This window comes from Muscardinus avellanarius (assembly GCF_963383645.1).
Source record: "Muscardinus avellanarius genome assembly, chromosome: 2".
Lineage (NCBI taxonomy): Eukaryota > Metazoa > Chordata > Mammalia > Rodentia > Gliridae > Muscardinus > Muscardinus avellanarius.
The window spans coordinates 189,427,819-189,453,565 of NC_137787.1; positions in this window are offsets into that span (position 1 = coordinate 189,427,819).

Consider the following 25,747-nt stretch of genomic DNA (forward strand, 5'->3'; position numbering starts at 1 on the left):
GCTGGAAGTCAGGCACCATTTACATACTGATTTTATTTCACTTTATTGTGGCACTGGGAATTGAACCCAGGGTCATTCTACCTCGGAGCTACACCCTCAGGCCTATTTTATTTCTTATTTTGAAACAGGCTCTCGCTAGGTTGCCGAGGGTCTCACAAAATGGCTAAGTCTGTCCTAGAAGCTGAGATTTTCCTGTCTCAGCCTCCCAAGTAGTGAGATTACGGGCGTGCGCGTAATTGTGGAAATCATGCCTGGCTTGTTTTCATGACTGTTGACAACCTTCGATACCGTATATAAGAGGAATCAAACAGTATTTGTCCTGTTGGGTCTGTGTACTTAGAATAATAACTACAAGATCCATCGGGAAACAGCGTGCTGTAGAAATTGCTTCCCTTTGGAGGCTGGTGGCCTTCGTTGTGTATGAGACGCCACGTCACATTTCTCCGTTGACGAACGCGGGTGGCTTCCACCTTTGGCCCGAAGCTGCCTTGAGCTGGGTGCAGATCAGATTGCAGACCCGGCTCGCAGTTCTTAAGGGTGTCCACCCGGAAGCGGGCTTGCCAGGGCTCTGTCCTGTCTGTAATCCTCCTCAGCTGGCTGCGGCTCCTCAGTTGCTAAGCAGACTTAAATCTTCCCCATCTTATAAAACGAAAGCAAAATAGGAAATGCTTTCCCAGCCCTTTCTCTCTGTTGACCTCCCTTCCCACCCTCAGATGGATTCTTTGAGCGTCGTCTTAGTTGGCAGCTTGGCTTCCTCATATAATACACATTTCCCAGAGGGTTCCTACGAGGCTTCTTTTGGGATCATCCCACTGCTGTAGTATGCTGGTGACGGGAAACCTAAATCTCATACACTTTTTAAAAGTGTGCCATATTTTATTTATTTATTTATTTATTCATTTATTTTGTGGTGCTGGGGATTGGACTCAGAGACATCATTCTACCTCTGAGCTACACCCCCAGCCCTATTTTTTTTTTTTTTTTTTTTTTTTTGCGGGTCTGGGGATGGAACCCAGGGGCATTCGACCTCCGAACTACACCCCCTGCCCTATTTTTTTATTCTTTATTTTGAAACTGGGTCTCACTGAGTTGCAGAGGGCCTCACTAAGTAGCTGAGGCTGTCCGCGAACCGCGATCCTCTGGTCTCAGCCTCCTGAATGCTGGGATTACAAGCGTGCGCCACCACGCCCGGCCCCAGCCCTATTTTTTATTCTTTATTTTGAAACAAGGTCTCACTGAGTTGCAAAGGGCCTCACTAAGTAGCTGAGGCTGTCTAAGAACCCGGATCCTCTTGCCTCTTGTCTCAGCCTCCCACATGCTGGGATTACAAGCATGTACTACCATGCTCAGCTAAAAAGTATGCTTTAAAGGAATACATGCTGGGCATGATGGTGCATGCCTGTAATCCTGGTACTTTGGAGGCTGAGACAGGAGGGTGGAAGGTTCTAGACCAGTGTGTGGTAATTTAGTGAGACCCTGTTTCAGAATAGTAAATAAAAGGGCTTGGGGGTATGTAGCTCAGGGGGAGAATGCTCCTAGGTTTAGTTTCTAGTACCACCAGTGCAACAAGAGAATAGTACATGTTCAGTACAGAAAACGAGGACAAAGAAAAAAATTAAGACATCTTTAATCCTCTCCCTTCTCCAAAGATAACCATTAATAACAGTTGGGTGTGTAAGCTTTCTGGTATTGTTTTCATCTAGTCTTTATTAAAAATCTGCCCCATCAGAGGGCACATAATTTTGTAGCCTATTTTCTCTCTCTCTCTTTTGAGTCAAGGTCTTGCTCTGTTACCCAGGATCATCTGGGCTCATCAACCCTCTGGCCTCACCCTGCTGAATAGCTGAGACTGCAGGCACAAGCTACCATGCCTTGGCTATTTTTTTTTAAATAGAAGTAACACATGTACATATCTTAAAAACTTTTAAATATTTACTTTATAAAGAAAATCAAGCCAGGCGTGGTGGCACATGCTTGCAACCCCAGCATTTGGGAAGCGGAGACAAGAGGATCCCGAGTTGTGTCTGCCTCAGCTACTTAGTGAGACATTCTCCAACTTAGTGAGTCTCTGTTTCAAAATAAAAAATAAAAAGTTGGGCTGGGGGTGTAGCTTGGAGGTAGAATCCCCAGTACCACAAGAAAATAAAAGAAAGAAAGAAAGAAAGAAAGAAAGAAAGAAAGAAAGAAAGAAAGAAAGAAAAAAGAAAACCAACTGTGCCCTGTCTCCATACATCAATTCTTCATACTTAAGACAATCATTTTCAAATACTTTACTCTCTTCTTGTGTTTATCTTCAAGGTGTGTGAGTGTGTGTGTGTGTGTGTGTGTGTGTTTCTAGGGATTGAACCTAGGGGTACTCTATCTCTGATCTACACCCCTGCCCTAGTTTTTTGTTTTTTTAAACAGGGTCTTGCTAAGCTGCTGAGAATCTCAGTAAGTTGCTGAGGCTGATATTGAGCCTGTGATCCTCCTGTCTCAGCCTCCCAACAACTAGGGTTGCAGTTGTGTGCCATCATGCCTGACTTATCTTCAAGTTTTAAAACAACTTGTTTATATGTTTTGATTTGTGTGTGTGTGTGTGTGTGTGTGTGTGTGTGTGTGTTACTAGAGATTGAACTCAGATATATTCTACCTCCAAGCTACAGAGCTACACCCCCAGCCCTATTTTTTTTTTTTTTTTTTTTTTTTTTGGGGAAACAGGGCCTCACTAAGTTGCTGAGGCTGACTGAGAACCCGTGATCCTCCTGTCTCAGCCTCCCAAATACTGGGATTATGGGCATGTGCCCAGGCCTGGCTTCTCAGCTCAGCTGGATTCCATTCTTAATCATATGTACCAAACAGTGGTCCATGTGACTTCTCCACATTTAGGCTTTACCTTGCACTTACTGAGCTGGAATGGAGGGTTAACTCGCTGGCAGTGACGGCTCTTCTGGACACTGCTGCTGTGTGGTGAGGGAAAAACCTTGTAGGTCTCTGAACACTAGAGCACTCTACCTGGAAAGACTAAGAGGAGTATATTTAAATATAAAGAATAGGCCGGGTGTGGTGGCGCACACTTGTAATCCCCGCGCTCGGGAGGCTGAGACAGGAGGATTGCGCAGGTTCGAAGCCAGCCTCAGCTGCTTTAAGAGACCCTGTCTCCAAATAAAACGTAAAATAGGTCTGGGATTATAGCCCGGAGGTAGAAGGGTTCCATTCCCAGTACCACCACCAAAAAAAAAAAAAAAAAAAAAAAAAAAAAAAAAAAAAATATATATATATATATATATATATATATATATATATATAGAATAGACCCGAGCGTGGTGGCGCACACTTGTAATCCCAGCATTTGGGAGGCTGAGACTGGAGGATTGTGGTTTGCAGACAGCCTCAGCTAAATGATCCCATTTCAAAATAAAGAATAAAAAATAGGGTTGGGGGTGTAGCTAGGAAGTATAATGCCCCTGGGTTCCATCCCCAGTGCCAATAAATACATAAATACATAAATATATAAATACAGAAATACATAAATAAACTGACAGTGATTACCTCTGTTCTCTTAGGGAGGGGATTCCACATTTCTTTTCCTTCACCTGTGTGACTTACTCCCCCTTTCCTGTTGGGCGCTTTCCTGAGATGGCTGGTTCTCTGGTTGTTTGTGTTTAGTTGAGATGCTCTTACACGAGAGCTGACGGGCATCCGTGTGAGCTTGCACACCACAAAGATTATATTTATGTTGAAACTCATCTTTTTCCCGGGGGAGGGGCCCCCAATGCTGTTGCTCATAGGTCTTTTCTGTTGAGTTGTTTCCACAGAGAAGACTTTCTTGATGTTCTGCTGTGAGGTGTGAGCTGGAGAAGTGGTCCAGGAAGGGGAAGCCTCACAAATTGAGGTGCAACCTTTGACTTAGACCTCCCTCCCCGGTTTCAGTTCAGTGTTGTCATGGTTAGATTTAGCATGTCCCCGAAGAGCTCATGTATTAACGTCCGGAACTGATGTCGTTACGTTGTGAGGCTGTAATTTCATCCGTGTGTAAAGCCATTGTAATAGATTTGCTGGGGGGTAACCTAGGCAGGCGGTGTGAGGAGGTGGGCCCTGCAGGTGTGGCCGGAGGGCTTTTGTCTTGAGTCCCCTGCTTGCTTGCGCTCCTGCTTCTGGCCTCCATGATGTGAGCAGAGCCTTGCTCTTTCCCTCTCTCTCTGCTTTCTGCCACTGTGCCCCGACATCTGCAGACCCGGCCTCACAAGGACTGAACCCTGAATCTCCCAAAACTGTGAACACAGAAATCTCCCTCCAAGTTACACGGTCGGTTGTTTTGGATTATATCAGTGAGTTGACTGAGACAAGGTTTTATTTCAGTCTTTGCTTGTTCTCTGCCCCCTGGAGTATAGGTGCTCTGCATAAGAGAAAGGTCCTGCTTCTGCCAGGCCAGGGAAAGGGTATGTGCCCGGCTGCACGGGGCAGGGGAGTTTTTCAGATTTTCACTGGCCCTGCTGTGTGCAGCTCCTGCTGTTTTCATTCCCTTCTGAAGCCTGCAGTTCCTCAGCCTTCCAGAGCGCCCTTGGCGGTGGCCTGCAGCTTCGTCCTCTCCCTCTGTCAGCTCTCTTCTGGGTCAGTAAACTTTCTTCAGTTCCCTTTCTTCTAAAATATTTTTGATGTTTTTATTTTCTACTGTCTCTTTCTTCTGACCCCTTTTATGGACGCTGCCTTTCAAATTGAGTGATTATCATTCTGGTGGGGTTTGGGAAGGACCTAAAGCTGGGCACCCGAGGACAGCCTGTTAAATTGGAGGAGGGCTGTTAGTGGTTCCTCCCTGGGCATTTTCCTGTGACACTCGGTAGTCCCCCTCAATCACACTTAACTGCACGCAGGGTGATCAGTGTATGGCTTCTAACTACTTCGTAAGACTCTTGACACATCTTTGCAGCTTGTGTTTTGGTTTTTTTTTTTTTTTTTTTTTGGTGGTACTGGGGTTCCTGGAAGTCCTTCTACCTCTGGGCTACACTCCCAGACCTATTTTTACATTTTTATTTGGAAACAGGGTCTCCTAAGCCAGCGCGGCTGGCTTCCAACCTGCGTGATCCTCCTGTCTCTGCCACCACGCCCGGCCTTGCAGCTTGCGTTTTGAAAGAGTTATACCAGCCTCTGGGTCCACTAGACATGAAGTGAAGCCATTTCACGGCAGATAACGCTGCTCTCTGCCAGCACAGGCAAGGACATGCCTACCAAATGGGGCGGCAATTATTGGGGTGAACCAAATTAACTTGAGTAATCCTGTCAGCCCACATGCTTTGAAGCTTGGCTTTCTAACTGGGTGACCTTGAGCAAACTATTTTTTTAGCAAATTTTTTTTTTGGTAGCAGTACTTGGGATTGAACCCAGGGATGTTCTACCTCCGAGCTACACCTTCAGACCCTTTTAAACTGTGAAATAGGGTCTCACTAAGTTGCTGAGGCTGGCCTCAAACCTGTGATCCTCCTGTCTCAGCCTCCTGAGCACTGGGATTATAGGTATGTACCACGGTGCCTGGCTGTGAATAATCCTAAATTTAGATTTTGCTTTGCTCTCAAGAATGGAGAACAAAATCAATAAGATCATTTTCTTAGGTACTGATCATAAAGAAAATTTTTTGTTGTTGTTGCTAAAACTAATTATTTAGGGAAAAATGTTACCTTCTCATGATCAGAAAAACTCAAAACAATGAAAAAAGAGAAAGCACAAACTCACCCCAAATCTCATCATTTTTAGAAAAGTAACATTTGTTAACATTTTGTGAACTCCATCTGGAACTTGCCACAGGCAAAGTCAGAAAGATGGATGGGACCTTTATTGTAGATATAATTTTACTTAAAGGTATAAAATAAAATTGGTTGAGGTAAAGAAAAGAAAACCAGCCGGGCGTGGTGGTGCTGGCTTGTAATCCCTGCGCTTGGGAGGTGGAGAAAGGAGGATTGTGCTGGTTTGAAGCCAGCCGCGCTGGCTTAAGAGACCCTGTTTCCAAATTAAAGTATAAAATAGGTCTGGGAGTGTAGCCCGGAGGTAGAAGGGCTTCCAGGAACCCCAGTACCACCACCACAAAAAAAAAAAAAAAAAAACCCAAAGAGAAACTGAGTTTCTGACTTCACCAAAGAGATTAGGGGTGTCTTTTACAAACAAAGTTATAAGAAAAGATGATAAATTTTAAGAGATTAGAATAGTTTCTTATAAACTTCATGTTTCAATTGACACATACTGACTTTGTTTTTTGAAAGCCAAGAAAATTAGCATTGACCTCTTCCCCCCACCTCCAAAGATTTATCAGTTAATTACCAATTTCACAATATGAAGGGTTGTAGCAGTTATGTTCTGTGTGTGTGTGTGTGTGTGTGTGTGCGTGTGCGTGTGCGTGGTACTGGGAGTGGAACCGGGTGGGGGGGGTTCTACCTCCGGGCTACACTCCCAGCCCTATTTTCTATTTTATTTGGAAACAGGGTCTCACTGAGTTGCCGAGAGCCTCACTCAGTAGCTGAGGCTGGCTTCGAACCCGTGCGGTCCTCCTGTCTCCGCCTCCCAAGCGCGGGGATGACAAGCGTGCCCACCACGCCCGGCTTATATTCTATTCTAATACCACGCTTCAATCGCTCTTTTACTTAGTCCTGTCTGGCGATGGATCCAGAGTTTGTGACTAGTCTTTTTGTTACGGTTTTGCCATTCCTGAGTTCTAATTTCAGGCTGTTCTTGGTTGGAAGGATTTCATGGTTGGTTTCTAAGGAGCCCTGATGGCCCTGTCTCCTGCGGGCTCTCAGCTCCTTCGCCCTGCCTGTCTCTCTGTGTTTGAGGACTTTGTGTCTGAGCACTGTGGTCTCGGGACACGCTTTCTCGTCCTCTCTGTTCTGTTTCGGCCTCTGATATTTCTGGACGAGAAGGTTGAAGGGCAGGTTAGTGTTCTCCTCTCTTGCACACAGTTAACTTTTCCCGTAGGATGTGCCCTACAACCGGTCCATCTCTGTGAAGTGTAGACCTTTTTAGTGCATCTGGGCACTGGCTGTTCTATGTCACTTTCTGGGGACTTTTTGGATGATGATATCTGTAATTCTAGTTTATCTTTGTATCTGAAAGTTTTATGATCTTTTAAGCCAGGCATGATGGTGCATCTGTTCTCCCAGGACAGGGGAGGCCGAGACAGGAGGATTGCAGGTTCGAGGTTAGCCTCAACAACTTAGTGAGACGTTCAGCAGCTTGGCGAAATTCTGTTCCCAAATAAAAAACAAAATAAGGACGGAGTATAGCTCAGAGAGAGAATGTCTCTCAGTTCAATCCCTAGCTCCCAAATAACAAAGAACTAAGACATTTTAATAACTTGGAATATATTTTGAGTAGTGTTTACTTTGTAGGAACTGTAGTTACTGTGTTCTTTTTGGGGTGTGCGTGTGTGTGTGTGTGTGTGTGTGTGTGTGTGTGTGTGTGTGTGGTACTGGGGATTGAGCCAGGGGAATTCGACCTCTTAGTTACACCCCAGCCCTTTTTAATTTTTTGTTTTGAAAGAGAGTCTCACTAAGTTGCTGAGAGCCTTACTAACTGGCTGAGGCTGGCCTTGAACCTGTGATCCTCCTCTCTCAGCCTCCCAAGAACTGGGATTACAAGTGTGGCACTCTGCCTGGATTGCTATGTTCTTTATCTCCTTTGTCTTCTAAATCCAGTACCTGGCTGGGGCGCGGTGGCGCGCGCTTGTCATAGCTTGTCATCCCCGCGCTTGGGAGGCTGAGACAGGAGGATCGCCCAGGTTCGAAGCCAGCCTCGGATTCTCAGTGAGGCTCCCAGCAACTGAGTGAGACCCTGTTTCAAAATGAATAAAAAATAGGCCCTGGATTCTGTCCCCACCCCCAAAACAAGTCCAGCACCTGTTCTTATGTTCATTTATGCTCTGTTGTTCCTCTTTATTAACTTTGAACACATTTCTCAAATTTGTTTTCCATGGCCTTTCTTTTACAGGCACTTTCAAGGTTTTTTTGTTAATAGTTACGTGACTTTCATTCTGTAATTTCTTTTTTGGTCCATTTCTTTCTTCAGCGCTGTCCATCCATCTTAGACTAGTAATGATCAATTCTTTGGGATCTCGTGTCTCATCTATGAGTCTCTTCCCTCTTTTGGAGAGACAAGTGTGTGTGTGTGTGTGTGTGTGTGTGTGTGTGTGTGCTTGAGGTGCCAAGCCAGGGGTGTTCTGAGCTACACTCCCAGCCCTATTTTATATTTTTTGAAACAGAGTTTCAGGATGCTGAGAGTATCACTACATTGCCGAGGCTGTCCTTGAACCTTTAATCCTCCTGTCCAAGTCTCCAGTTCTCCAGTGTGCCACCACACCCAGCTTCTTGTTAAAAGGCTATTTTCTTTCTTTCTCTCTCTCTCTCTCTCTCTCTCTCTCTCTCTCTCTCTCTCTCTCTCTCTCTCTCTCTCTCTGTACTTGGGATTGGGATTGAGCCCAGGGGCATTCTACCTCTGAGCTCCACCCCAGCCCTTTTTATTTTTTTATTTTGAAACAGTTTGCTGGCCTCAAACCTGCAGTCCTCCTGTCTCAGCCTCTCAGGTGCTGGGATTACAGGTGTGTGCCACCCTGCTCGGCTCTGTTCTATCTTTTACCTTGAGGATAAGCTTCTTCCAGTATTTAACTCTCAGGAGGCGGATGTGTCTCACTCATGGCAAATCCTCTTAGGCCCAGGTCATCTTACCCCTCCAGGAACAGAGCAGATGCAGCGGACGTTCCTGGAGCCCATTTCTTCCCCTTCCGTAGACTGGTCCAGGCCGAGTCCTAGAAATGAAAAATGGCATCCGTGTGGTTCGTCCTTCAGTTCTACCTTTCCAGCATCCTGGCAGGTTGTAACTTTATTTCTTTATTATTTATTTATTTATTTTATGTGGATCATATTGAAAATGGCATACATTCATTCAGACTGTGCTTGGTGTCCTCTCCCACCCCTCAGTTCCCCTTCACCCCCTCTGTAACTTTTTTTTTTATTGGTGGTACTGGGGCTCCTGGAAACCCTTCTACTTCCGGGTTACACTCCCAGGTATATATACATATATATATATATATATATATATATATTTTTTTTTTTTTTTTTAATTTGGAAACAGGGTCTCTTAAGCCAGCGCGGCTGGCTTCAAACCTGCGTGATCCTCCTGTCTCTGCCTCCCAAGCCCGGGGATGACAAGCGTGCCCACCACGCCCAGCCCCTCTGTAACTTTTAAACTAAGTGAGAAGAGAAGACGTGGCAGGTGCAAAGGCCCAGCACATTAGTATCATTTGCAAGTCATAATGCCACAAAAAGGGTAGAGGAGAATGTTTGATGGGAATTGTTCAAACTATGCTAAAATTTTGATGCATTTCATAAAACTTAATGAGTGGCATGGTCCTGTTTTTGCTTTTTATTTTTGTTTTTGTTTTTGCTTTTTAAAAAAGCTATGACTGCACATTGAAAAATACTTGGAGGGAAAAAAATCAACAAATGTTATTTCCCTGATGGCTTAGCTCTCCGTGCTCTTCTCTGTGGTCACTGTGTCCTTTAGGTATATGGAAAGAAACAGTCACAAAACTTAAGCTCACAGAAAGACATACTCTCTGCCCGGGAAAGGAGACAATGAAATCATCTTTTAAATCCAGATTTAAAAAATATATAAGCTGTGAAAAGTTTTATGGCATTACCTTAAAAAATAAAGTACAGGCGGGCGTGGTGGCGCACGCTTGTAATCCCCGCGCTTGGGAGGCTGAGGCAGGAGGATCGCGCAGGTTCGAAACCAGCCTCAGCTACTTAGTGAGGCTCTCAGCAACTTAGTGAGACCCTGTTTCCAAATAAAGGATAAAATAGGTCTGGGAGTGTAGCCCGGAGGTGGAAAGCCTCTGGGTTCCACCCCCAGTACCAACACAAAAATATACATACATACATACACACATACATACATACATACATACAGCATAGCATTACTCTGGAGCCAGCAATCCACTTTGAGTTATATGCTCAAAAGTAAAGGCTGGATATGAAGGGACAGTTGTCAGCAGCGGTGTCTGCGTCCTTTAGGGTCACTCAGTGGTATCATGGCCTAAGAATTGGTGAGAAACTGCCCTTTTCTAAAGGTCGCTCGAGTCCCCCGCCCACTGTGCTTCTGAGAGCGGAGCTGGCTCACTCTCGTGTTTGGGGCTAATACTGATGGTAACCACAAGGCCCAGAACTTTTCTTTTGTGCTGAGGGTGGAACCCAGGGTACGTTGAACCACACCCCCAGCTCCAAGCTCTGGATTATTTTAAATTTTATCGATGAGCTCCATTACGTGGGGGAGAAGAACCAAGTTTAATAACCAGCTGCCTTGAAAAACCAAAACTAAACTCTGACTCTCCAATTTCCATGTCTTCCCCGTTTGCCAGTTTCCATGGTGTAAGCACTGGAGCTGTGGCCAGTGTTAGACACCAACTTGACATCATTCAGCACAAAATCAGGAAGGTTTGCAAGAGTACCTTCTCATGTAGTATTGTCACCTCACGATGCCAGAGCCCAAGAAATAAATAGTAACCTCAAGGTCATAGTTAATAGTACCATCGTGACATAATCAGGAAATGGCGGTATTTGAATATTCATTACTTTTGCCTTAAATAATCGACTCATATCTTGATATGATTTATGTTTTGCCTTTATGTAACAGCTGGCTCGTAAACATTCCTGACCCTCTCACGCTGGCCCTCACGAGCCGGTGTCTCCGGCTGCCGCGCACCCTGGAGGGAGACCTCACTGCCCTGTACAGAGAGGTCAAGAAGCGAGTAGAGATGGCGCGTCGGCCCGGGGCCGCCGTGGTGCAGCCACGCAGCACGGGGTCCACGCGCGGCTCCTCTCTAGAGCGTTGCCGTGGGCAAAACTTCTTCTGGTTTCAAGTCCCACGAGTTCGGAAGACCTAGGAAATGGTCAGGACTCTGCTCGTAGACACCGCCGTGGCACTGGAGCGGGTGTGGCACCTTCCTCGTGGGTGCCACGCGTGGACGGCAGCACGGCAGGATGGCTGCATGGAGTCCCGGATGATTCCGATTCTCAGGCATTCTGCCGTCTTGTTTTTATGTCATGGTCTGTATGTTTATATCATAGAATTCACCATTTAACCTTTTTCTTTTTAAAGTCTTGTGCTAGCGATCAAACCTCAGGCCTCGTGGGTGCTAGCTAAGCACTCTACCGCGGAGCCGCATCGCCAGCCCCTTAGCCGTTTTTAAGTGTACCCATCAATGACGTCTAGAACATTCACATTGTAAAACTGTCACCACCATCGTCTCCAGAATTTTCCCATTGTCCGTACCAGAAATTCTGTTCCCCGTTAGCACCGACGGCCCACCCTCTCCTTCCCCAGCCCCGCACCCATCATTCTACTGTCTCTGACTTTGCCCGTCCTACATAGACACACAAGAGGAACAACCACACCATATTTGTCCTTCTGTGGCCATCTTGTTTGACTTAACATAGCGACTTTATAGTTTCTCCATGTCGTAGGGCATGCCCATATTTTCTATTTTTTTTTAAACTGGGATTGATTGATCCCAGGGGCTTGCAACTCCGAGCCACAACCCCAGCCCTTTTTATGTTATTTTGAAACAGGGTCTTGCTGAGGCTGTCCTTGAACCTGCAATCCTCCTGACTCAGCCTCCCAAGAACTGGGATCACAGGCATGTGCCACTGTGCCTGACTCAGAATCTCCTTTTCAAGACTGGATAATGTTATAGTACACGGAACATTAATGTGTAATGTGCCCGTTTCGTGCATCTGTTCACCTGTTAACGGGCACTTGGGAAGCTTCTCCCTTTCGGCTCCTGTGACTGAAGATGCGATCAGCGGGGTGAACAGTTGTCCGAATCCCTGCCTTCACTTTGGGGCATGCAACTGAAGTGGAATTGCTGAATCGCATGGTAATTCTGTTTTATTTTTTAAGGTACGGACATACCATTTTTCATAACTCAGTCATCTTTTTTTAAAAACTAGAAATGAATATAGCTTTTCGAAATGGCTGCGTTGATGTGGTTGTGTCCTCTCCAGGTAGATAGTGTGTGTTTCTGCGGGCTTTGTCGTTTGTGATTGTTTCTTTTTTTTTTTTTTTTTTTTTTTTTCTGTTTTGTGGTACTAGGGGTGGAACCCAGAGGCTTTCTACCTCCGGGCTACACTCCCAGACCTATCCTTTATTTAAAAACAGGGTCTCACTAAGTTGCTGAGAGCCTCACTCAGTAGCTGAGGCTGGCTTCGAACCTGTGCGATCCTCCTGTCTCGGCCTCCCAAGCGCGGGGATGACAAGCGTGTGCCACCACGCCTGGCAGTGATTGTTTCTTTCAATTCACTATATATTTGCATGCCTGCAGGGCGATGTATGCTCTTGACTCAGGCAGGAGGACAGATGCTATCCTAAGATCAGGCATAGTGTGAGAAGTGCCAAAGGGAAATACAGCATGCTCAGGGCTCTGAAATATTGGAGAAGAAGAGTTTCATGGAGGATGAAATACTGAGATAATTTTTGATAAAGGAAGAAAATATTATAAGGTGGGAATCTTGGAAATAATAATCCAGGCAGAGTTAAGGGGAGGGAGCTGTTTGCCCTCCAGGGAAGTAGAGGGATGTCTGGGAAGGTTATTTACTCTCAGTGCTGGAACATCAATTTGAGGCTGTTCACTCGGCTTTGTAGGTAACGGGGAGCTGTGTGACCCTTCTCAGCAGGGGAGGGGCATGGTGATTGTGAAGCTGGGTGTTTGGGCGGGCTTCCGTGTGAAGCTGGAGACTACCGATGCAGAAGTCACGTGTTGAAATGTCACGGTGATGTCTGGTGGGGAAACTTAAAGTTCCTTGTCTTATTTTCATTTTCCTTTTGTTGATACAATATTTGCAACCGGAGCTTGGTGCCATTTTTTTCAATGTTTACCTTTATTTAAAATATGCTGTTATTGCAGGGCGTGGTGGGCACGCTTGTAATCCCCATGCTTGGGAGGCGGAGACAGGAGGATCGCGCAGGTTCGAAGCCAGCCGCGCTGGCTTAAGAGACCCTGTTTCCAAATAAAAATATAAAATAAGTCTGGGGGTGTAGCCCGGAGATAGAAGGGTTCCATCCCCAGTACCACCAAAATAAATAAATAAATAAATAAATAAATAAATAAATAAATAAATAAATAAACAAACAAACCATGCTATTATAATTGACGTAGAATGTATACCGTGAACTTTCAAATCATGACAGTTATTTGGGACCTGAGAAAAGAGAATTCCTGAGGAAGCGCTGTTCACGCTGCCCGGTCCATGTTGTTTACACTCCCTAGTCCGCGCCATCTGAGCACAGACCTTCCCTGAGCTCTGGAGCGCCCTTGAACGGCGGTGTTTGCTCCCCTGGGTGACAGGATCACCCACCTGAGAGTGGCCTTGGGGATGAATGGCGGTCCCATGGACAGCCCTGACCGCGAAGTCTAGAATGTTACAGTGAAAACGAAGCTCAATAAATATCTGTCAAACGATTGAAATTTCCAGACAGGAAGTCTTTGTTCCGTTAAAGACTTAAAGTTGTGCCTAGAGCCTTGACTCCTCCTCACCTTCCTCCTAGGCTACGGGAAGGCAGAGGCTGAGCTGCTCAGTTTCTGCCCTTGAAGGACTCTCCTGCTAAGCCTGTTTGTGGTGATGCATGCCTGTAATCCCAGTACGTGGGAGGCTGAGACAGGAGGACTGCAGGTTCGAGGACAGCCTCAGCAACTTAGCAAGACCCTGTTTCAAAATAAAAATAAAAGAGGGCACTGGAGGTCTAGCTCAGAGGTAGAATTCCCCTGAGTTCAATTTACACTACCAAAAAATAATAATAACAATAATAAGGACAACAACAAACCAGGAACGCGTGTCTTGCCTATCTGTGACATGCCGCGTGGGCACGGAATGATTGATTTTTTTTTCCAGTGGAGTCTTATTTATTTTTAGATGCTGTGATCAAATTCAGGCCTTGCACATGCTGGGCAAGCGCCCTACCAAAGTTACACCCCCAGCCCCACAGCAATTCTCTGACATTGTGATGTCTTTTTATTTTTATTTATTTATTTTTCTTTGCAGTACTGGGGATGGAACTCGGGGACATTCTACCTCCGAGCTATACCCCCAGCTCTATTTTTTTTATTCTTTATTTTGAAACAGGGTCTCACTGAGTTGCAGAGGGCCTCACTAAGTGGCTGAGTAACCGAGATCCTCCAGCCTCAGCCTCCCAAACGCTGGGATTACAAACGTGGGGCACCACACCTGGCTTTGGGATCGTCTCTTCTATACGTTGTGTATTTCAACATCTGAAGTGTGATGTACACTCTTGGCCCAGTTAGGAGTAGAGATTCTAGTGTAAGATAAGGCCTAATATGAAAGTGCCAGAGGGAAGCGCAGTGCCCTCTGGGCTCCCAAACAGAAGGAGAGTCATCTCGGGGAGGACATGGCGAAGCAAGTCCTTGGCCTCTTGAACCAGGACGCATCTCTGAAGCTGGAACTCCATGCTGGGGAGGCCGAGGCTGGCCGGCTCTGCAGGTGTCAGACGCCATGGGCTCCCCAGCAGAGAGCTCTGCTTTCCCACCTGCCATGCACGCGCCTCCTTACCATGATCATCCCCCAGTGGCTAGCCGGCCTAATGGGAACTGCCTGGGGGGGCCTGGGTTAGGCTAAGATTGAGCCCAGTGGCCATGGTCGTGGATTTGCGGCCCCTGCGGGGCTTTGTGTAGATGGGGTCGCGGAGGCGCCATAAGATTGTGATGGTCAGAAATCAGTTTTTTGGGGGTGGAGTCATTATGAAGCCATATAGGAAATACACTTAAAACATTTCAAGGCCATTCATTATTAATGTTTCTTCAAGTGCCCTTTGTCTGCCTAAAGTACCACGGAGTGTTTCAGGCCACGTTCACGGAGGACACCTGCTCACTTCTGTGCCACACCTCTGTTCTTGTGTTCTTGTCACAGGCAGATAATAGCTTTTTTTTTTTTTTCCTTTTCGGTGATGAGAGAATGTTTAAAAATTCTCTTAGGAAACCTGATATTATAATGAGCAGCCCAGAAAAGGATTTGAGCAAGTGATAAATTTGTTAACCAGATTATGCAAATTGTAGGAATAAAAATTCCCCAGCTAACCCAATATATATTCAAATTAAATACATAGCCAATAGAGAGAATAGCATTGCCATGTGCATTAAGGAAGACTCCTCAAAGTGGGCATAGTTGGTTTTAATTTAAAGAAAACTAGTTTGAGGCCTCACAGACCATATTTTGCATTTTTATTTTTAGTTTCCCAGGGAAGATTTCAAATGTGGATAAACTGTTGTCACCACTTCAGGAGCAACTGTCAGGATCTGTGATTTCTGTTAACACAAAAATTGAAGGTGACTCACGCCGAAATCAGATTGATTTTACTGTTTCTACTGAAATTCATCTTTTCATTCCACAGGAGTTTTTCAACTAGGAATGCCCTCTTAGAGGGACTAACATCTGTCTGTCGGTCTGTCGGTCTGTCGGTCTTTGCCTGCTGTTGCTGTCATTCCGATTGGTCCCCGCCTTGGACTTTGTGGCCTTGGACTTTGTGGCTTCCTGTTAACTTTTCTCCCTTGGAGGCATCTGCTGGGGGATTGTATTGGGCGGGATTAAAGAGATCTCCTTTCCTTTGTCATTTGCTCTTACAAATATTTTACAACGTTCTCCTTTTCGGCAGGCCTTTCTGCATTGATACAAAAACAATTGCTGTGCGACTCTTTAGAAATGAATGCTATTCCCCTGCCGCCCTTGTATTGTCTTAGGAAATGGTAAAAGTCTGAAAATCTTCCTCCTTCTTTCACTTATCTGTCCGTGCCTCCCCCTCCTTCCCTCCTTCCTTCCTTGGGGGACAGGTGCTGGGGATTGAACTCAGGAGCATTTTACTTTCCAGCTACACTCCCAGCCTTATTGTTTATTTTGAAACAGAGTCTCGCTCGGTTCCTGAGAATCTTGCTCTGCTGCTGAGGCTTTCCTCGAACCCGCCATCCTCCTGTCTCAGCCTCCCAAGTATTGTTCCAGGCATTTGCCACCATGCCCGGCTTTGACTGTGCTTTTTAGAGACACATTCATTAGACATTAGTGCTTACTCCAACATCCACGTCTTCACCTTTGTATGTGTATATTTTGTACCTTTTTCTGTCTCCCAAATTTATTAGGAGAAAAATCAAGGTGGCCCATAAGGAGTCTGCAGAGTGCCTTCTCAGCCCCACAACACAGGGAACAAGCCAGCTGACCGTGCAGGGGCTGCGAACTATGGTTTCTGTTCTTTCTTTCTTTCAACATAAAAATGCTTACCCGGTAGCCGGGCATGGTGGCGCACGCTTGTAATCCCAGCGCTTGGGAGGCTGAGACAGGAGGATCGCACAGGTTCGAAGCCAGCCCCAGCTACTTAGGGAGGCTCTCAGCAACTTAGTGAGACCCTGTTTCCAAATAAAATATAAAAATAGGTCTGAAAGTATAGCCCGGTGGTAGAAAGCCTCTGGATTCCACCCCCCAGTACCACCATTCCCTGGGCAGTCCTTGATTCCAGATCGCCCCAATTAGAAGTGCTCTAAATGAGTGAATGCCCTCCTGCCCCTTTCCTGGACCCAGTGTGCTCAACCCTCCAAGAGCAGCCATTAGACCAGAACACGGCAGGCCCTTAATCGAGGCCTTGTGGGAACTCCCACCCTGCCGCAGCTGTCATGGTAACCTCTGGCGCTGCTGGGCTCAGGCAGGGGTCTTGTTTCTCCTTCTTCAAAGAGTTTCAGCTGCAGGAGCCCCCCACTGCTGACCCGAGAGTCTGGCAGTGTTCCCAGCATCACCGTGTAGCTGGAGGGTCTCTGGACCGGTGGCATGCGTGTGGTGGACATTGCACTGGGTTTAGGAATAGACTTCTCGACACGCCCGACACTGTAAGTCGTAGCTCGGGGTGATCATACTGTCATTCAGCACCGTGGCGGTGAGATGGGATTCCCAGAATGGGTTTGAGAAGCGCTATGGTCTTTAACAGCAGAAAAGGCTTTTTGGAGGAATCTAAGAGTTCATCGACACAGGTAAATGTTTGCAATATAATTTTCATATCTATATGAATCTGTTCATAAACGATAGACTACCAAGGTTAATATCTGCTCATTTATGTTGCAGGCATGAAAGCAGATCTTTCTTTTAAATTTTTTTTCTTTCTGCACTAGAGCATTACAGCCAACCTCTCAAGTAAAGAAGAAAAGTAGCCCACAATGCTAAAACCCAGCAAGTTAAATCCTTCTCGTCTGACATCTAGATCCTGTCTTTGCATAGAAAATAACTGTATTAAGAAGTGTGTGTGTGTGTGTGTGTGTGTGTGTGTGTGTGTGTGTGTTACCCAGGGCCATCCTACCTCTGTGTTACACCCCAGCCCTCTTTTACTTTTTATTTTGAAACAAATTCTCACTGAGTTGCTGAGGCTGATTTTGAACTTGGAATCCTTCTGTCTCAGCCTCCCAAATACTGAAATTACAGGCGTGTGCCACCTGGGAGAGCATTTTCTGCTCTCTTTTTTTTTTTTAAAGTTTACATGCCAGGTGGAGTTTTCCATGTAGAACAATCTTCATGTTTGCTATTTGAGTGTATACTATTTCTGGCAGTAGATGTACTATAGCTTGGTTGACCTTTCTTTAGGTGTTTTAAGTTGCCATTAATGTAAATAATGCTACAAAGAATGTGTGTGTGTGTGTGTGTGTGTGTGTGTGTGTGTGTGTGTGTGTGTGTGTAAAAGCTCCATTCTGACTCATGGCAAAAGTATTCGTGGTATTGATTTTTACAAGTGTCTTACCACAATGCTATCAAGACCAGTGACACAACGTTGACTGTTACTTGTTATTTTATCTTCAACAAAACAATCCCCTAAAATTCTTTTTTTCCATTTTAAGAAAAATCATTCCTTATAGGTGGATGTAATTTAAATTGATGAGAAAAGTGAGGAAACCAGAGAAAATTTGCTGTAGAATCACCAAGAAAAAGTCTGTCCTTCTAATCTCTGGTGTTTTTGGTACTGGGGATGGAACCCAGGGACATGAGAAGCCACACCCCAGCCCTATTTTATTTTTTATTTTGAAACAGGGTCTTGCTAAATTGCAGAGGATTTTACTAAGTTGTGAGACTGGCCCTGAACCTGTGATCTTCCTGTCTTAGCCTCCAAGTACTGGGATTCAAAATTTGTGCCACCATACCGGGATATCACTCTGAATCTTTTTTTTTTTTTTCTTCTTTTTTTGTGGTACTGGGGATTGAGTTCAGGGGCATTCTACCTTCAGGCTAGACCCCTAGCTCTTTAAAAAAAAAATTTTTTTTTTTGGAAACAGTTCTAAGTTGTGGAGGGCCTTCCCAAGTTGTGGAGGTTTGCTATGAACCCGTGATCCTCCTGTCTCAGCCTTCCAAGTACTGGGATTACAGGCATGTATCACCACACCCAATGGTCCCTTCAAGTCTTAAATTGGCATTTTATTAAGTAAAACAGATTTTATGAGATGTCAGTGTTTCTCTAGTCCCTCACTTAAGTAACACATTGTGTGCATGTGTGTGCATATGTGTATATATATGGATGTACACATGGATGTATTAGGGCTCAGCAGACTTTCACAAACAAGGCGCCAGGCGGTTAACCCTTGTCTTCTGATAATTATTATTGCAGAGTTCCCAGGCCACCAGACTCACGAGTTTATTTCCCTAATGGGAGAAGTCTAGGGGCTCCAGTGGGAGCAGCCAGCTGCCTTCGGTATTTAGAGTGACCTGTCAGGGTGGTGGGATCAGAGACCATGGAGAGGGGACTGGGCGTGGTATTTGGAGTATTCCTGTTCCGTTACCCCAGCATTCTTTGTGTCTATGATTTGTCATGCGGAAATGTGATTTGCCAGCCTCTAAAGCCTTTGCCGAAGCAATTAACAAGTGATTCCTGGTTCTGGCAGTGGCGCCTTCTCTAGGACTCTGTTTTGGAAGATGGTCTTTAATTGTTCAGAACTCTGTGGGCATGATCCTATCACCATTTGCTAGAAATAAAATAGTGTTGGAATGGTAGTCATTTTTTAAAATAATGTTCATAGCCGGGCGTGGTGGCACAGGCTTCTAATCCAGCATTTGGAAGGTAGAGACTGGCGGATTACTGTTCGAGGACAGCCTCAGCTACTTAGCAAGGCTCTTCACAACTCAGTGAGACCCTGTTTCAAAGAATAAAAAGACTGCTAGGTGTGGCAGAGTATGCTTGTAATCTCAGCATTTGGGAGGCTGAGACAGGAGGATTGCGGTTCGCGGACAGCCTCAGCTAATACTTAGTGAGGCCCTTTGCGACTCAGTGAGACCGTTTCAAAATAAAGAAAAAAAAATAGGGTAGGGGGTGTGGCTTGGAGGTAGAATGCCCCTAGGTTCCATCCCCAGTATTACACACTAAAAAAAGAATAAAAATAGGACTGGGGGTGTAACTCGAAGGTACAATGCCCCTGGGTTCCATCCCCAAACCGCAAAAAAAAAAAAAAAAAAAAAAAAAAAAAAAAAAATTTTTTTTTTTTTTGGTGGTACTGGGGTTCCTGGAAGCCCTTCTACCTCGGGGCTACACTCCCAGACCTATTTTTACATTTTCATTTTGGAAACAGGGTCTCCTAAGCCAGCGCGCGGCTGGCTTCGAACCTGCGCGATCCTCCTGTCTCCTCCTCCCAAGGGCGGGGATTACAAGCGTGCGCCACCATGCCCGGCCAATAAAAAATATTTTTAAAAATAGGGCTGGAGGTGTAGCTCAGAGCTAGAATGCAAAATAATAATAGTACTGCAAAATAATAATAATAATAATAATAATAATAATAATAATAATATTCATAATAAATACAAAGCTAAACCGGGCGTGGTGCATGCTTGTAATCCCTAGCATTCGGGAGGCTGAGACTGGAGGATCGGGGTTTGCAGACAGCCTCAGCTACTTAGTGACGCCCTCTGCAACTCAGTGAGACCCTGTTTCAAAATAAAGAATAAAAAATAGAGCAGGGGGTGTAGGTTGGAAGTAGAATGCCCCTGGGTTGCATCCCCAGTACCGCAAAAACAAACAAAGAAAAATTTTAAAAAGCCGTGGCCGTTTTCACCTTTGGCACTTTTTTTTTAAGGCGCCTCAGTTGGAGTGAGTGACCTGGGGTGAGGGGCAGATCCAGCTCTCGAGGCCCCGCCCCCCAGTGACCTACTTTCTCTGGCCACGCCCCACCTCCGATCCCTGCTGCTATACTGGAAACCATGCTATCAACCCCTGAGCTTTTGGTGGGCCAGATCCTTACCACATCATATGCTGGCACTAAGTTTTTTTGTTTTTGTTTATATTTTTACTGGGGATTGAGCCCAGGGGCATTCTACCCCTTTCCCTTCTGCAGGCCACATACCCCCGGCTCTTTTTAATTTTTAATTTTGAAATAGAATCTTGCCAACATGCCGAGGCTGGCCTGGAACCTGCAATCCTCCGGTCTCAGCCTCCCAGGTACTGGGATTACAGGCGTGCCCTACCATGCTTGGTGCTGACGCTAAATTTCGAACGTCAAAATTTCAGGTATGACGCCTTTGGAATGACATAAACATCTAGGCTCAATTTTTAAAACAGTGACAAATTTAAGACATTGGATGTTAGATTAGTTGGCACAGGGACATGTGCTCACATCTGTGGTGTTTTCTAACACCCAGGCCAGTGCTCTCGGCCCCTCTGCAGGTGGCCCCGGCCCTGACCCGGCTCTCCCCGGAGGCCCTGCCCTGTGCTGGAGAGAGCCCGACTCTGCCCAGGGCCTCCAGATCGGCTTCCATTTCACGCCGACTTCCAGGCCTCCTCAAAAGAAGAGAAATAAAGATAACGCCTAATACCATCTCCCCGAGAAAATCTATTTGGTGTAGCTACTTCTCATGGCATCTGGGAATTTACATATAAGGGTGTCGATAAAGAATAAGTGTTCGATTTTCAAATGCCTTTATATCCACCTGCGCTTTTTAAAATATTGATTACTTAATATGATTGACGCTACCTTTTCTGGTTATAATGAATGAACTGGGCCGTTTTCCATGGGCTGTTGCATCTCAGAATCCCCAGCGCAAGTCTTTATTCCTGGTAGATATTTTGGCATGCGCATTTCATTGCCTAGATAAAATTTTATGAAAAAAAATTAGGGGAGTTGTAACTTTCTTTTATAACGTGCTTGCTTTGTTTGGGCTCAACTAAAAGAAATGTGGAATACATAATATATTCCAAATATCTTATATATATTGATGTAGAAAAATCTCTCCGACTTCTTTATTTACATAGACTTGGGGCAAGGGAAAAGTCCATAACTATTTTCTGATGTTTTCTCTTTTGTTTGCCTATTCATATTTAATCTGTAACAGATTATAAATTATTTTGGTTTAATTTTACTTAGTCTTTGTTTTGTTCTTATATTTTCTTTGTAGTTTTCAGAATTCTTTAAAGTCAGCATTTATTATTCTTGTTTACCTTTTTGCCGAGAACAGCATATATTCTTTTCAGTAGGGTTTGGTAAGGCATATATTTTCAATGATAAAAATGCTCTTAGTGGCCGGGCGTGATGGCGCACGCTTGTAATCCCCGCGCTTGGGAGGCGGAGACAGGAGGATCGCGCAGGTTCCTTAAGAGATCCTGTTTCCAAATAAGATATAAAATAGGTCTGGGAGTGTAGCCCGGAGGTAGAAGGCCCCTGGGTTCCATCCCCAGTACCACCAAAAAAAAAAAAAAATGCTCTTCGTGATTTTTTTTCGGGGGGAAAGAACAATAGCAATTGAACCCAGGAACATTCTACCTCTGAACTACACTTTCAGGCTTTTTAAATTTTTATTTTGAAACAGGTTCTTTCTAAGTTGCTTAGGCTGGCCTCAAACCTGTGATCCCCCTGTCTCAGCCTATCAAGGTACTGGAATCACAGGTATGTGTCGTCATGCCCAGCTCATGACTTCATTTCTTAAAAAAAGTTTTCTTCCAACTACTGCCTTACTATAAAACAGTGTAGGCTGAGAGTAGTGGTATATACTTGTAATCCCAGTACTTAGGAGTCTGAGACAGGAGGACCACAAGTTCGATGCTAGCCTCAGCAATTTAGTGAGACCCTCAGTAACTTAGCAAAGACCCTCAGTAACTTAGTGTTTTCCTTACTTGTGTTTGCTGTTTTCCAGGTGTTGTTACCTCCACCCTTACTTACTGTATTGATTGGGTTTCATTTTTGCCTGGTTTGTTGCAATGGACCGTGGCATGCTGGCACCCTCTAGACTTTGGCCACTCCTGACTGAGTCTGAGGCTCCCCAGCTGGAGAACGGGTGGGGGCACCAACCCAGGGTGGAGAGAAGACGGGCCAGCCAAGGTCAGAACAGAGCTGGGCCTCTACCCGAGCCTCCTGGGCCTTCCCTTGCACTTCTGGGCTAGCTAGTTTTTGTATATACATACATATATATCTAGTTGCAAAGGGCCTCATTAAGTAGCTGACGTCGTCTTCAAACCGCAGTCCTCCTGTCTCAGCCTCCCAAATGCTGGGATTACAAGCGTGCGCCACCACACCTGGCTCGGCGGCTCTCTAGATTTTTAAAATGCTCTCAGAAAAGTCTCCCTCTGCAGCTCCCCACCCGACGCTGCCGCCGCCTATGATTGTATTCCACCCAGCGGTGAGAATCGGGGCTTAATGAATGGCGTTTGCTCGTGGGTAAAAGTGCTTGGTGGGAAGATGCAATCATTTGAATGAAAAATGTGTATTCTCACCAGTTACAGAAATAGACGCACCTTGCTTTCATGTCTCATTTTTTACTGCGACTTGTCCTTTTAGCCAGAAGCAGTGTGGGGCTTGTTCCCCAGCCCCACTTCGCTGTCTGATGTTCTCTTTCGGGGCTTGTGTCTGAGGATGAGGCTTGGTGTGTGTCTGTTTTGGACTAGCGGGGTGGTCCCTGGGAACTGAGCTTCGCTTTGGGAGAGGAAGGGTTAATGCATAGCCTCCTGGGATCTGTTTCTGCTGTGCCTGCCTGTGTCTGCTGTATGTCTCCTTTTCTTGTAGTTGTTCTTAGAATAGAGTATATTCATTTATTATGGAATGCCATCTTTTATTTCTGGAATGACTTCCTGAATTTTGTCTTAGATTCCGTTTTCCTTCTTCCTTTCTTTTTAATTCTTCATGAGCGCCAGTTGTAGGCATGTTGGATCACCTGTTTGTCTTCTGTATCTATCTTTCTGTGTGTGTGTGGTACTAGGGATGGAACCCAGGGGCATTCTACCTCCGAGTACACCCCAGCCCTATTTTTCATTCATTCTTTCTTTCTTTCTTTATTTATTTATTGCAGTTATGGGGCTAGAACCCAGGGGCATTTGGCCTCCGAGCTACACCCCTGCCCTATTTTTTATTCTTTATTTTGAAACAGGGTCTCGCTGAGTTGCAGAGGGCTTCACTAAGTAGCTGAGGCTGCCCGCGAACCGTGATCCTCTGATCTCAGCCTCCCGAATGCTGGGATTACAAGCGAGCGCCACCACGCCCGGCTTATTCTTTATTTTTGAAACAGGGTCTCACTGGGTTGCAGAGGGCCACATCTGGCTACCCTGTATCTTGATCGGCACCTGCGTGCTAGAAAAGGCAAGCGATTTGAGGAGGCCTTATGACTGCATCTGAATCTACTGAATCCCAAGGTCCCTGGAAACTAGAGAGGGCCACACTTTCACTCGAGGCACAGAAGCACCCCGGTGTGCTGGTTAAGACCAAGCGCCCAGGCCTCAGCCTGCCTGCCTCTCCTCCCTGGTCGCTAACACTTCACTGCTGGGCGACTGGTAGCAAGTTGACTTTGTGCCTTGTACCTCAGTGTCCTCTCCTGTAAAAGGGGTCCGTGCTGTCGTCCACTTGGTGGAGATTGTGAAGCGGTTAGTGATGTTAAAGCTCTTAAAGGAAGGCTTGCCATGTAGAAATTTCAACATAAATGCTGGTTAACATAAAGTAAGACTTCTATCGCTGTGAATGGGAAGCATAAAATCCAGGCAAGATAAAGCTGATTTTACCATGCAGTCAACGCTTTTCGGGTTAGGACCAGATTTCCGCATTGCGTGATCGTGTCTTTTTTGTGGTCTTGTGGAGCAGGTGCACTCTGGACAATCTGCTGGCACCTAAGTCTCTTTCTCCTCCCTGACAGTAATCCACCGACAGTGTGCTGCTCATAATCGGTAATTTTTCTAACAGACAACATTGTTTAATTAAATACTTGATGTATCAACCAGGCTGACATTTAAACTTTCTCATTATTTCTCCAGGGGGTTGACTCTTTTATTACACACTTTTTTCCTTGACATTTCACTATTGTAACTGATCACTGGGTCCAGGCGAAGGGCACAATGCCCTTTACACTGCTGCTGTATTTTATTGTATCACTTGGGTTATGAAAATATTGCAGTTTTCCTTCCCCTCAAAGAATATTGAAACTGTTGGAGAATTTAACAGTGGATTCTTTAATGGCTTAATAGAAATCACTTTTCTTTTCTCACCTTGAAGAGAAGGCGTCTCATAATTCATTGGACTTGGTAGGCTTTAGGAGATGTATTCTTTTTTTTTTTTCTGGAAACAAAAACAATACTGTTAGCACTTCAAAATAGATCGTGGGGTGCAATCCAGGATTCAGAATACATTCATATTTTGGCTTTGAATTTTTTAAGTATCATTTCTACTGTTTGCGACCTCAGGAGAGAATTGTGAAGGGTAGGTGAACTTTTAGTGAAAACTTCCTTATTAAATCATGCGGCCACTGGGAATATGTAGACTTGATTTGGAAACAAACTTAACTTGGCTTTTAACTTATTAAAGAAAATACTTAGTGCTTTTTTTTTAACATGGCTTCCCAGAGACATTTAGTTAATTACTAAGTCCCATCATTTTCTCATGAACTGAAGGAGACAAGTTATCTCCTAGGGTTTATGAGATAAGCTAAATTACCTGCCAGGGGTAAGATAAGCTAAATTACTTGCTAGGAACCAGATGTCCTTTTTTTTTTTTTTTTTTTTCCTGAGCCAGAAATCACAGCATCAAAAGCCCCAGGACTTGGCCTGTCATTTCCAAACACAAGTTGATCCTGTCCCCTTGGAGGCAGCACCACTTACTTTGATTTCTGCAAGTGAAGACAAAAGACATCTCAGAGCTGCCCAAATCTGGAAAGAAAAAAAAACAAAAACCAAAAAACAAACCTGTGCTGTTTTTCAGCAGAAGAGTGGTTAACCAGAGAGCAGCCCATCCACAGAATGGAATGTTATTCAGAGATACGAGGATGTGAGCTAGGAAGCCCCCACTGATTTATATGGAGGAACCATATAAATATATACATGGAGAAACCTCCTGTATATGTTGCTGGGGTGAAAGAAGCCGGTCTGCAAAGGCTGTCCGTAGGATGTTCTGGAGAAGTAAAGCTAGAGACATTGAAAAGTTGAAAGGTTGCCAGGCAGGTGGGGAGGGCGGGGGCGAGTAGATGCGGAATGAGAGCTTTTCAGGCAGTGAAAGTGAAGTTCCTTTGTATGGCACTTGGTGCGGATGCAGTGCCGTCAAAACCCATGAAATTGAGAGGCTGAGATGGGGGGATCGCAAGTGTGAGGCCAGCCTCGGCAGCTTAGTGAGACTCTGTCTAAATACCAGACGAGAAAGGGCTAGTTTTTTGTTGTTTTTGTTTTGAGAAAGCCAGGGAATGCTGCTCAGTGGTAGAACATCCCTGGGTTTAATCCCCAGGACCAGAAAACAACAAACAACAACAATAGC